This window comes from Fukomys damarensis, unplaced genomic scaffold, assembly GCF_012274545.1.
Source record: "Fukomys damarensis isolate Sample0158 unplaced genomic scaffold, DMR_v1.0_HiC HiC_scaffold_24, whole genome shotgun sequence".
Classification (NCBI taxonomy): Eukaryota; Metazoa; Chordata; class Mammalia; order Rodentia; family Bathyergidae; genus Fukomys; species Fukomys damarensis.
The window spans coordinates 5,287,747-5,300,195 of record NW_022900936.1 but is presented as its reverse complement, the minus strand read 5'-3'; positions in this window follow the sequence as shown (position 1 = coordinate 5,300,195).

Here is a 12,449-nt window from a genome sequence, read left to right as displayed (position 1 = left end):
ATGCACTCTCTTGGCATACACTGATTTGAAGACTCCTCCGCTCGGACCTCCTCGGATTATTGTTTTAGGGAGGACTAAGTGGGAGGCATTGGGAAATAAGTCACGGGAATCCAGGGTCGAGCTGGGCCGACACGGACAAGAGAAGGATCCAGAAGCCGGCAGGACTCTGAAGCCAGAGCAGGGCCAGGGATGGAGCTCAGTGGTGCCGTGGCCTGCCTTGAAAGCTCAAGGTCCTGAGTTCAATCCCTGGTATAAAAAAAAAAAAACAAAAAAAGATGAAACCAGAGCAGACCAGGAAGGGGTCGGGGGCTTGCTGCCTCTCATTTCTCCACGGAAGGACCTGGAGTCAGAAAGTAACCAGCCATCTGCATTTGGTGCGGGGGGGGGGCATTCCTAGTGAGGTTTGATGGGAGCTGGAACCAGGTAGAAAGGGTCAGTTAGAAATGGGAAAACGCACGTTTGCTGGTGGCCAGTCCCAGACACTGACTGCAGCAAGCAGTGAGACTGCGCAGGAATTAGGCAGAGACTGTGCATCACAATCGCAACACCCTTTCTGCCCACTCCTACCAAAGCCGCTCTTCCCTTCCCACTAGGAGGGCGTGGTCAAGACCCTCCTGGTCGCTGGGATCAGCTTTCTCCGGAAGGGAAGAAGCTGTGGCTGCAAGGAGGAGCTGGATGCCGGGCTGGAAGAGGATCAAGCTGGAAGGCTGGCTGTGCCCTGCTCCTGCCAGCCCCGCACCCTCCCCGCCAGGCTCTGTGGTGCTGGCATAGCAAAGGAGGCCGGGGACGCTCACCAGGAGGGCGTGCCTGCCTTTCTGATCCGTGAACACCCTACCAGCCATGGTCTAAGGTAGAAGAACTGAGATTTTATGTCATTCGACAGAGCCACATGATCCAGAACTCGGTCCCTTCTTCAAACTATCCGAAAAGGACCTCAAAGCCCTGAGATGTAGGTTACACTCTTTCTGCACCTGAGCATTATGGTCCATTGGAAATGGCTACCCAACTGCGCACTACGGAATGTGGGCGGAAGTGACTGGAACTACTCGTAGACGTGGCCGTAAAACTCCCTGGCGAATCTTCGCCAACTCTCCCTGTCCAGGATGACCTTGGCGGTCACAGACTGAAGATGGTGGCTCCATGAGATGCAGAGGGACCGTGCTCCTGAGCTCCCACCTGATGGAGAGCTCAGGAGAGCTGCCCAGGCGGCCCCAGGCTGCAGAGGGTGGGAACAGAGACACGGAGACTTGAGGTTGTCCGTCAGCAGCTAGCATGCATTGTCTGGATTCGCCATCTAGTTGCTGGGGATTCTGGATGGCCCACCGCAAGGGCGCGTCCGCATAATTTGTTGTCTGGCCTTCTGCTGATTGGGTGTGCCGTTCAAAATCAGTCCAGAAAGATCACAGCTGGGAAAAAGAGAAGCAAGGAATAAAGCGGGGTGAAGCAAGGCCCCTTTGCGGACTGTGTCAGGTAGGATTTCTAGTGCAAAAAGAAGCAAGAGCATGTTCAGTCCACTCTCCCAGGTCGTCCTTGAGGACTTCGCTTCCGTGTCCCCAAATGCCGCCAGCCGCGACATTCCACAGCCCTGCCGAGTAGTTCAGGGACCCAAAGCATGGGGGCCAAGGCAGGGCTTCCTTCTGAGTGTCAAAGCCAAGGACGTTGCTGGGCCAATCCTCCCTCTCTTCTCTGGTTCACCATAAGTCTCCATTTGTGCGCTTATGAGCATCCCATCAGCCCCCTGCCCTCTCCACTCTCCAGGTAAAATCGGACGTTGCTCTTACATTTATCTACTCCATCCAGCAATTCCTAACCCTGCACCCAGCTCCATGTATCTTGCATGTCTTACAGTCTCCGTTAGCTTAAGGCTACAAATACATTGGCTCTTTTATTGTAACCATGGGATTGTCGCTTCCCCAACTGAATGGTGCAACTGTGGGAGACCAAGGTAGCCAGATGGAAGTCGTGTATTTGGGATCAAATATCAATTCTATGATCTAGGGCCGTGCAGTTCTCATGCAGTAGGGTTGTAGGGAGCTCTTCTTTTAGAGGTTGATGTAATATAAACTGGGAAACATAGCTACTCTGAGGGTTGAAAGAGCTTGCTATGCAAAGCAATTTTCAGATAATAGAAGGGCATTTGATACAAAGCCAACTCATCCATTAGGCCTGAGGTGCTAGTGCTTAGACCTTACAACTTTCTCACAAACTTAGAAAAATATCCGAGAGGAAGTATTCCTTCCCTCCGGTGAGAAAGGAAAACTATGAACCTGAAATGGTTTCATGGAATGTTTACAAGCTCCCACACTTCTCGATTTATTAATCACTGAATTTGGCATACATGCGAATTCCAGCATCGGAAAACCGTCTGTGAGTTTCAGTTTCTCACGTCACCAAAATCCAGAATTCTCAAGTAGACACAAAGGATAACGTTAGCTACCTTTAGCCAACTCATTTTTAAAGGATTTTAAAAATATATCTCTAGTTTACTTGGCATTTGAAACTATTTAGGTTGGGAATTGTGTTGCATACAAAGGTATTGGGGAAAATGTGTCATGGGGTCCCTAAAAGTGTGAGCAGAAAGGCTGCCTGGGTTCAGAACCTTCTAGAAACCTTCTAGAAACAGGACACCGCAGGCAGTGTGCATGAAGGTCATAACAACTTCCTGTTTCTCACTTCCTGTTTCCTGCACTTCCCAGGGATGCTCAATTGCTTTCAACTTTTTTTTTTTTTTTTTTTTTGTCTTCAGTCCTGGGGATTGAACCCAGAGCCTTTTCACTAAGCTACATCCCCAGCTCTTGTTTTATTTTTAAATTTTGAGGCAGGGTCTCACTAAGTAGCTGAGTTGCCCAGGCCAGGCCCGAACTAGCCATCATCCTGCCTCAGCCTCCCAGAGCACCAGGATTCCAGGTGTGCAACACGACACCCAGTTTTTCCTTTCATTACTTTTTGGAAGTTGAGGTAAAAGTCACCCAACGTACCATTAGCCACATTAAAATATACGATCCTGTGGCACTGGGACACTCACAACGCTGTACAGCCATCACCTCTCGGGTCTCAAGTGTCATTCCTCATCCTGGTTCAGTTCTGCGTCCTCTCCCTGTCAGCCCCTAGTAGCCACCAGCCTGCTTCCTGGTGGATTTTCCTATTCTGGACATTTCCGCTGTGTGAAATCAGGTAATCTGCAGTCCTGTGTCTGCTCTGTTCACTTAGGCAGGCTTGCCAGCCCTGTGCTGTATGGACAGGTTGTGCCTTGTTTACATTCATCACTCCACAGCAGTGGGGCTGTTTCACCTTTTGTCCCTCATGAATGATACTGCTATGTACGTTTGTGTAGGAGTTCCTGTTTCACTTCTATGGCAGATGGCTAGGAGGGAAATTGCTGGGTGCTGTGGTTGACATCTGCAATGTCCCCCAAAGTCTGACTGTGCTCAGGACTTGGCTGTTGATGGGCTTTGGGGAAGTGATTGGTAAGGAGGGCTGTGACTCTCAGTGGATTCACTCGCTGATGAGATCATGATTTGATGGGAAGTGATAGAAACAGGAGGTGGACCCTACCTGAAGGGCCTGGATTACGGGAATGTGACCTTGGACATGCTATCTGATCCTTGGCCCCTTCCTCTCTGGCTCCTTTCCTCTGTCTGCATCCTGGCTGCCATGAGGTGAGCATTTTCCCTCCGCCATACCCTTCCATCATGTTTCCACCTCTCCACAGGCCTAAAAGCAATGGACCCTGCTGACCATGGACCGACCCCACTGCAAACATGAGTCAGAAGGAGCCTGCCCTCCATTAAGTTACTTGATTTCTCTGATCACGGGATGGAAAGCTGACTAATGTGGTGGGCTGCAGGGAAAGTCGCCTTTAACTTTAGGAGGATGTTGCCTTCCATCTTCACAACAGCTATATGAGAAATTGAAAATGAGTGTGAAATTGAGTGTGGTGGTACGGACTTGTGGAGCACATGCAGGACATAAGGGGAAGTAAAGGCTGGCCAGAGCATGACACCCACAGGTACATCCTGATGCCTGAGTGGGGGGACAGGGCCAGTATGCTGGGACAGCAGAAAGCCACTGCTCCAAAGCCAGGGAGCCAGGAGCAGATGGGTCTTGGGGGCCACTGGGGCCAGGATGTGACTCAGGTACAAATGGCGGGCAGGAGCTGGCCAGTTTAGAGAATCCATACGCAGGCACAGAACAAAGTAAAACGAGCAGGCCCGGGAGAGCTGTGGGACTTGAAGTAAGGAAACTAAACAGAGAAGTCAGGGGAGCCGGTCCCACCCGCACAGGGGAGCTTTGGATGTGCTGGGACAGACGGATGGACTCGCCCTCACGCATGCACAAAAGGCCACAATTTCGGGGCCCTCCAACCTCTTGGACATCTAGTCTGCACCCTTGTATTCCCAGTTTACTTATCTTTCTTGCGTATTAAAATGGATGTTCTCTCATTAATCTTCTAACTTTGTTTTCTTTCTTCAATAGAAACATTTAATCCTGTAGATGTACTCCTAAGTTCTGCTTTGGCTGAATTCCTTAACTTTTAATATGCAGCATTGTCCTTATATTTAGATAGTTCCAAATCTGCCTTGTAATTTCTTCTTGGACCTTTTGCTTTGGTTATCAATTACTACATTTTTAAATTTTATTTGGGGGGGGGGGTACTGGGACCTTGCACTCAAACTCAGGACCTTGCACTGGTGAGGCAGGCAGTGGCACCACTGAGCTAAATCCCCAGCCCTTACTACCTTTGGTAAAAAGAGAAAACAACCCACAAAATTTAGCAATTAAAATAAACATTTCCTTCTTTCCTCATGATTTTGGGACAACTTTAGCTGAGCAATTCTTCTGCTCTGCCAGGCATTGGCTGACACTGGGGGGGCCACACAAGGGTGATCCGTGGGGGCAGGGACCAAAGCTCTTCCTGCAGAGCTCGCTGCAGCCAAGAAGAGAGCCATGGTGACGACTCCTTGTCCAGAGAAGCTTCCAGGAGGTCGTTCATCTCCACCAGTGGTTTACTTTGGGCTTTCCAGAAAAAAAATCACTCATCGTTAAGGAAGCACCAGGTTCGATTTCAGCTGAACAGCCTCTGTTTGCATGCTTTGAAGAAGATCTTTGGAAAAGAAAGAAACCAGCTTTGCTGCCAGGCTTGAGCAAATACCTCCCCACCACCCTCCCAGAGGTTCTGCACATCAGAGCCCCACTGGATCGACTAGGAAGCCAGCTGTGTGCTGAAGTCGCTACTCGATGGTCCTGCAGCTTCTATTCACCAAGGTGGGCTCACTTAGGGAATTAGTAAGACCCTGTCTCAAAATAAAAAGGGGCTGGGGATGCAGCCTACTGTGAAGGCCCTGTGTTCAATCCCCAATACCACCACCACCAAAACAAAACCAAAAAATTATTTCTAGATACCACACAGCAATGGGCCAGAACAAAAAGAAGAAAGTGATACCATCTGTTTCTATTGTTTGCCACTTTCATGTTTTATTCAATTCTCAAACATCCACAGTCCAGCTAGGCTCCCAAATTGGAGAAGAAAGCAGTCTTACTTTGCACGTAAGTGTGAAGTTGGGTCACCCCAGCGGGCAGTGTGGTCAGAGCTCTTGCACAGATGGCGCCCAGGCGAGATCCGTGAGCGCCAGCTATGGAGCACGTGCCTGACGGACGATCGAGGGTGGATGCACGACGGAGACAGACAGAGGGCCAGGGTGGATACCAGTCCTCAAAGCAGCACTCAGATAGGGTCCAGCTCAGGCGGGAGAGGGTCCAGCTCACATGTGTGTGCGGTGGACTCAAGATCAGACCCAGGCCAGCACCTGGTCCAGACCCTCCGGCCGCCTCTCCAAATACACCCAAAACCAAACACACACTGTGAGATCTGCTTCTCCTGGGCTGCTGCTGAATCGAATCACACCCCTCAGTGGAATGCAGCCTGAACTATCCAGCTGCAAAGAATAAAAATAAAAATAGGCCCACATTCTGTTTCTCTGCAGAAACGTGGCTTTTGGGGGCTGTTTCATTGTAGGATATATCCTAAAATTAAGTTTCTCTTATTTTTTTTTCTTTGTTTGTTTGTTTGTTTGTTTTCCTCCAGCTTTCGCAGTCTCGGCCCCAAATAGAGTAAGAGTGACAATGACCCCCTGATCCTCCAGGAGGGCGGAAGCAATTCACAGAGAACTTTTCTAGGAGAATCGAGAAGCAAGACTTGGAGTTGTAGGTGTGCGTGTGTGTGTGTGTGTGTGTGTGTGTGTGTGTGTGTGCATTCATGTATGTGTGCCGCTACTGCCTAATTTTCCTGATTCCTCTGAAGTTCCTGCCTACCCTGAGGAGTCTGAGCTCACCTCAAAGTCACTGCATTACAAAAGAAAAGTTGGGAGTTTCTTGTGAAATGTACGGTTCAATAGCATCCTGGTAAATTGCCTTTCTCTGCAGTGTGCCCCCAGCTTCCGGCATTCATCAGCGAGCATACGGAGTGTGAGCTACCTGCAAAGGTGGGAAGGACTTTCTTCCTTAAGGAGCCTGTGTGGCATCTACTGGAGCGGCGCCTTGGGGCGACCTGGGGAACCTGACTCAGGTAGATCACAAAGGTTCTCGTGAACGTGGGGATTGAGGAAGAGGTCAAACGCCTCGTGATGTGTGGAAAGATGGAGACTAAGCCAGCCTGGCGGAAAGGAAAGGCGAGGGTCTCATCAGCCCACAGCCCCAAGGCTGAGGACCAGAGAGCTCAGGAGATTGCTCAGGGCGCCAGGAGTTGCTGTGAGGGAGACGCGGCACTCAGATGCTATTTCACCAGGAAGCAGCCCATGGCGCTTTAGAAAAATCAGTTTAACATCAGCATCGAGCACTGGGTAATTTGCATGTTCTAATTGTTCTCTACATAGTTTCTCTTCATTTTAGAGCAACAACTTGTCTTTTCAAATTGGCATTCGCACTCCTTAAGATGAGGTGGGATTTAGAGGCCCACGTTCTTTCCCTCTATGCTTAATTATATAGCGCTGCTTCATGAACCAAATCTAGCAAACGTTTAAAAATGTGAAAAGGGAAGCATAAAAATGGATTTTTAATTTCATAGACTGGAGTCTATGGGCTGCACTTACTCTGGAGCTTCAATAGCCGCAGTAAATATTTAATCATTTACATTTACAATGGCCCTGAAAACCTTACCAACCGGATTATTTTATGGTGTCGAAGTGTTTCACTCCCCGTTGAGGCAGTCTGTTTCGAGGGTGCATTGTAAACTCTCTGAGCCTGGGTTTTCCAGTCACAGGGTCTTTCCCTGGCCGCGGGACCCCGAGTCCATTCCAAAAGCCGTGCACCCCACCCGTGCTGCTGGCTTGCATTTTAAGGGGACCATGCAGAAAGATTGGCAGATTAATGTGAGCTCGTGCACCAGAGATAGGGGCACCGCTGGCTCGGCCCCCAGAGCCGGCGGCAGGGGTCCAGGGATGCTGTGCGCCTTCCTGGGGGGCCAGCTCACTGCTCCCACAATGGGAGTTGACTTTTCTACTCCATTTCCCTGTATCTCACAGACCCGTGATGGGGCCCGTGACTCACCGGCGACCTTGGCAGGACTTTCTCCCGCCTGATAACATCAAGGTGACTCACACCTGTGACACCTGGGTTGCTCGGCGGACGCCCTGTTTGTTCAGGTCACAGTCATTCCGAGGGCTGCCTTTCCTGGAACAGAAATCAGAAGTTGGCAGCACCCATTCACAGAATGGCCCTGAAGTGACAAGTGGCTCACGACTGAGATGGCCTGGTGGCTCTGGGGATGCCGAATGGACCCTAGGCAGAGCCAGCCGTGGAGGTTGAGCTGTGCCAGACACTGTGCAGAAGGCAAGGGCGGCGGGCTGGCAGCCAGGTCCTCCACCAAGATCCAGCTAAGTCACCTTCGCCCTTCTCGAAGAAGTCTTTACCGTAAAGGTGATGACTCCTGTCCCTATACACAGGCTGCATCAGAACACTAAGCACAAAGAGGCCTTGTGCAGCCACTACCCGCCCCGCGGGACCCAGCAGTGCAGATGGTGGCCCTGCAGGACCTGCCTTGGACCATGCCACCCCCTGACCTGGCCTGTGCTTACTTCCAACATCGCTGCTCTGTGACGAGTAGAATACCTGGTGTTTGATTTGTGCTGAAATAATAAAGCAAAGATAAACGCTGTGCTGGGGACACGACCTTGGCTAAGATGTCCCAGGTCTGGGTCTCAGCCTGAGCTGCTGGCCAGAGGTCCCCACGGGGACCCCAGCATGTCATCTGACAAAGGAGACTGGAATACACACACACAGTGGTCCTCAGCATGCACTCCGGTGACACCACGGGCCCCTGGCCCCTTCCTGTGGACCTGCGGGTCATTGCTCTCCTCACAGGTGTCACCTGCTCTTTTAGTTCTCGAGCTCTCCGACGCGGCTAGTGGATTTTCCAGAGCTGTCCTGACATGCGACACCACAAGGACCGAGTTCAGAGGTGGCGTGAGGATCCGGCCACCTTCCCCTAAGCCAGACCTTAAGAAGGGTCGGGAAGCTCCCCTCTCACCCCAGTTCTGCTCATGTTGCTTTAGCTTGTGTCGCTTCTCATTGCAGGAAGTCGTCCAGGTGACTGTGCCATGGGTTTATTGCTGTTGCTTCTCAATGAACAAATATTTTAAGCACTTTTCAGCTTTGATTTCTCATCTGGTAAAAGTCGATAGAATCACATGGACAAGAGCTATTTGGGAGTCTCAAAATTTTTTTTTAAGATTATAGACAGATTCCAAGACCAAAGGGTCTGACAACTGTATCAGAATAACTTTAAGGATCTTTGACCTTTGGTAATTTGGATTTCCTATGCCTTTGTCCCACTTATTTCTTTTTGTACCCTCCTAGCCCTTATTGGCCTATTTAATATGGGGTGTCTTACTTATTTGAGACAAAATACCCAACACCTAAAGTTAAAGAAGTAAAGGTTTATTTTGACTCACAGTTTTAGAGGCTTCAGTCCATAATCACCTGGCTCCAAGGCAGGGTAGCATAGCAGAGGGGCAACAGTTCATGGTAGGCAGAAGACAGAAGGCAGAAAGCTACAAGTGACTAGCAACCAGCAGCAAGCAGAGACCCTCTTTCTGTCCCATATATTGTACCCAGGCTACTTGCCCTTAGGGCAGGCAACACTCACACCCTGGGTGAGGCACCCTTAATCCTCTCCAGAGCTATGCCAAACTAATCAGTGGACTTATTTAACAATCACACACCCTTGATTCTAGCATCACACACTCCATACCCAGCCATCCCTGGGAAAATCCCCCTGTGACCACGTTAGGCTTTGGGGGACATCTAGACACAGACATAACGTGAGGATTGAAGCCAGGACTGTTTCTCTAGATCTTTTTCTATGTTTTCCTTTGAGACAAGGTCTCTCTAAGTCCCTGAGTTGTCCAAACCGAGCTGAAACTCGTGATTCTTCTATAGCAGCCTACCAGAGTGTTGGGATTACTGCCAAGCTAATGTTGAAATTACTTGGTAGTTTACTTATTTATCATGCTTGTTGCTTATCATCCTCTGACTCCATATAAACCTCACAACCACTGAGGAGTTTGTCTGTCTTGTCCACCCGTGCATTCCAGGCTGTCTGAACTGGGCTGGCTCTGAGAAGACATGGAATAAAAGTCTGAGGACAGGAAGGAAGGAGAGCACAGAGGGTGGGCTCTCTCAGGATCTGTCCAGCCCACCTCTGCTTTTTGGGGGAAACACAGGCCCTGGGAGTAGGGGACTCTGCATAGAAGCGAGACCAGGGTTTCCATCACAGCTCCCTTGGTCACTCAACTCTGTCGTCCAACGCCCCACAAGGAAGCCCCGGGCACCCAGCGGAGATGAGTGGAATCTGCAGAGAACTTGTGCCTGGGACCTCCCTTCCCCAGTGCACAGGTCCTGTGGAAGGAGGTGAGCAGCAAGGCTCAGATGCACATGGCCGAGCTTCATCCAGGAGGCTCTGGTCAATGGACAAGGCTGAGAATCAGCTGAGGGCCTGGCAGAACAGGTCACCCTTACCACCACACCTTTTCCCACTACCCCCATCAGGTGTACCCCGTGGGGTTGCCCATCACTTTAGCTCCTGGGAAGCCCAGGATTCAGTAACCACGACCCAAGATCAGGCCCTGGGAGCCTCTGGGAAGAAGTTTCACACTCAACCCATTCAGGTCCAGGGCTCACGGAGCTACTTCAGTCTCAGCCTCCCTGGTCAGAAAGTAACCGCCATCACTCTTCTAGGAATCCCAGTGCTTTCTCCACCCTAACTGTGCAAGGCCTTCAGGGAAGGGGTCTCTCAGCGCCTTGGGGAGCCGGAGTCTCTACGGACAAACAATCAGGCAACACTGACCGGAAGTTGGTCCAGAGCGCATGATGGCAGCTGGAATGATCACATGCACAGCAATGCCAGCCCCGCCCACAGTGGGTGCCAATGAAGATGAATCGCAGTGCACAAATGTGCTGCCTTCTGCTCATCGGTCGCCCTTCTCTGGCCCGTATCTTGGGGCTCTTGAGGTGGTGGAAGGAAGGGAGCAGTAGGAGAAGAGGCCAGAGGTACATCTAGAAGCCCTGATGAGCTGAGTGGATTTCATTTCTGGAGCCTGCAGAGGGGAATAACACCTCAAAGAAGTGTAAGGAAGTTGTCTGGTTGCTTGGGATAGTACTGATGAGAAGATGCTATTAGAGAGAGGGGATGCGATGGAAAATAAGTTTAGATGCTGCTGTGCCTGTCCCTGAGTGATCAGGAGAACAGGAAGAGACTGGTAGTTAAAGGAACTCAGGAACTAGGAGGCAGATAGAATGGAATCCTCCCAGATAGAGCAGGCTGAGGACCACTGCTGGCTGACTAGGAGCTAACCTGGGAGGAAGGATGACTGGACGTGCTGGTTCTTCTGCTTGTCTTGCTGGTATCCTCAGTACAGACTCATCCAGGTAGACTATATTTCCCTGCTTCCTTTGCGGCTAGATGAAGTCACATGACTAAATTCAGATCAATGGGAATGTATTGCCCCGTGCCATTCTGATTGGTATCCTTAGAAGGGATGTCTCTGTTTCACCTTCCTTTCTCAGGGGAATGTGGCTGTCGTAGAGAGCTATCTCCAGCTAGGGGGACCAAGACAGATCTAACAGGAGGAACCTAGTCCCAAAGTCATGAATCCACCAAACCAGACATTGCTCATTTTCCCCAAGTATTATGGGAGACAGCAGTAAACTTCTAAGCCATTTAAGCTCTTGTGTCTCCACCCTCTTATCACTGGCATGCTGTTCTGGAATGTCATTCTATGTGAGGAGCAGGTGCTTGCTTGTGTTGCATTTTAAGTAGCGAGCACTTTGAGAGGCTGACCCTCTGAGCAGGGACTCTTCACAGCCACCTTTCCTCTGCCTGCAGGCACATGGGAAACCAGGGGACGGACACCACATGGGTCTTCAGACCCTCAGGGCAGGTGTGGCCGCTCCAACCCAGAAACACATCCAGGGAACGGAGGCCGGGGTCTGGTACTAGAATTTCACAGAAACACATGGTATTGGCGTAACCTGGCCAGTGTAAGGGAGGAACAGATAAGGGAGGCTTGGCAGATGGGATTTTGCACAACGTCTTCTCGGCTCATGAGGAGATAAAGAGCTGACCGGCCCCAGGAGGATCTCCCCACAGAGGGAGAGTCCTAAAGACATATTGCAGGCTTGCCTTGGTCACTGTTTGCTCCACGACGTGCTTGTCAGGGTTAAAGGTGACCCAGAGTGGTTAGTAATAGAAGATGCTTTGGATAAGAAACTCAAGAGTCGTAAAGATCTAAGGAGACTGGAAGAACGCCCTGAGCCTGGAAAAGTTTCGTTCACTCTTTGACTCATTGCATCAGCACCATCCAGGACCTGCCAGATGTCCTTTACTCTGGGAAGGTGTTGGGAGACCACGTCAAACAGGTGACTAGAGTCCTGCTCTTGTTGAGGGAGGAAGATAATAAAATAAAACAAACAGACACTCTGGCAAGGTAACCGTGGTGATAACACAGGGAAGAGCATTATCAGCATGGAATAATGACAGGAAGCTGAGGTCCCTGGACATCAGGGCCAGAAAGGATGGCCCATGGCATGTGACTCTGATGATGAAAAGAAGCCAGACTTGCAGAGAGGGGTGGAGGGTGACTTTAGGGCACGGCAGGTGCAAACGCAGGAAGGTAGGCTGTTTCAGGACCGGCAGAGACCGGTGGGCAGGAGGAGGAAGGGGGAGAGAGCAGCAGGGGGACACGCGCATGCCTAAGGGGTTGGGTTCTACCCTCTGTGGGGTGAAGGCCTTCTGGAAGGTTGAGGGATTTTCTTTTTCAAAGATGAGATTGGCCGCTTGTGGCAGTGGACAGAGGGAGAGGGGCAGTTGAGGGGCCGCTGTATGGCCCAGGCCAGACATGGTGAAGAAGAAAAGGAGGAGGAGGAGGAGGAGGAGGGAGAGGGGAAGGAGTGGG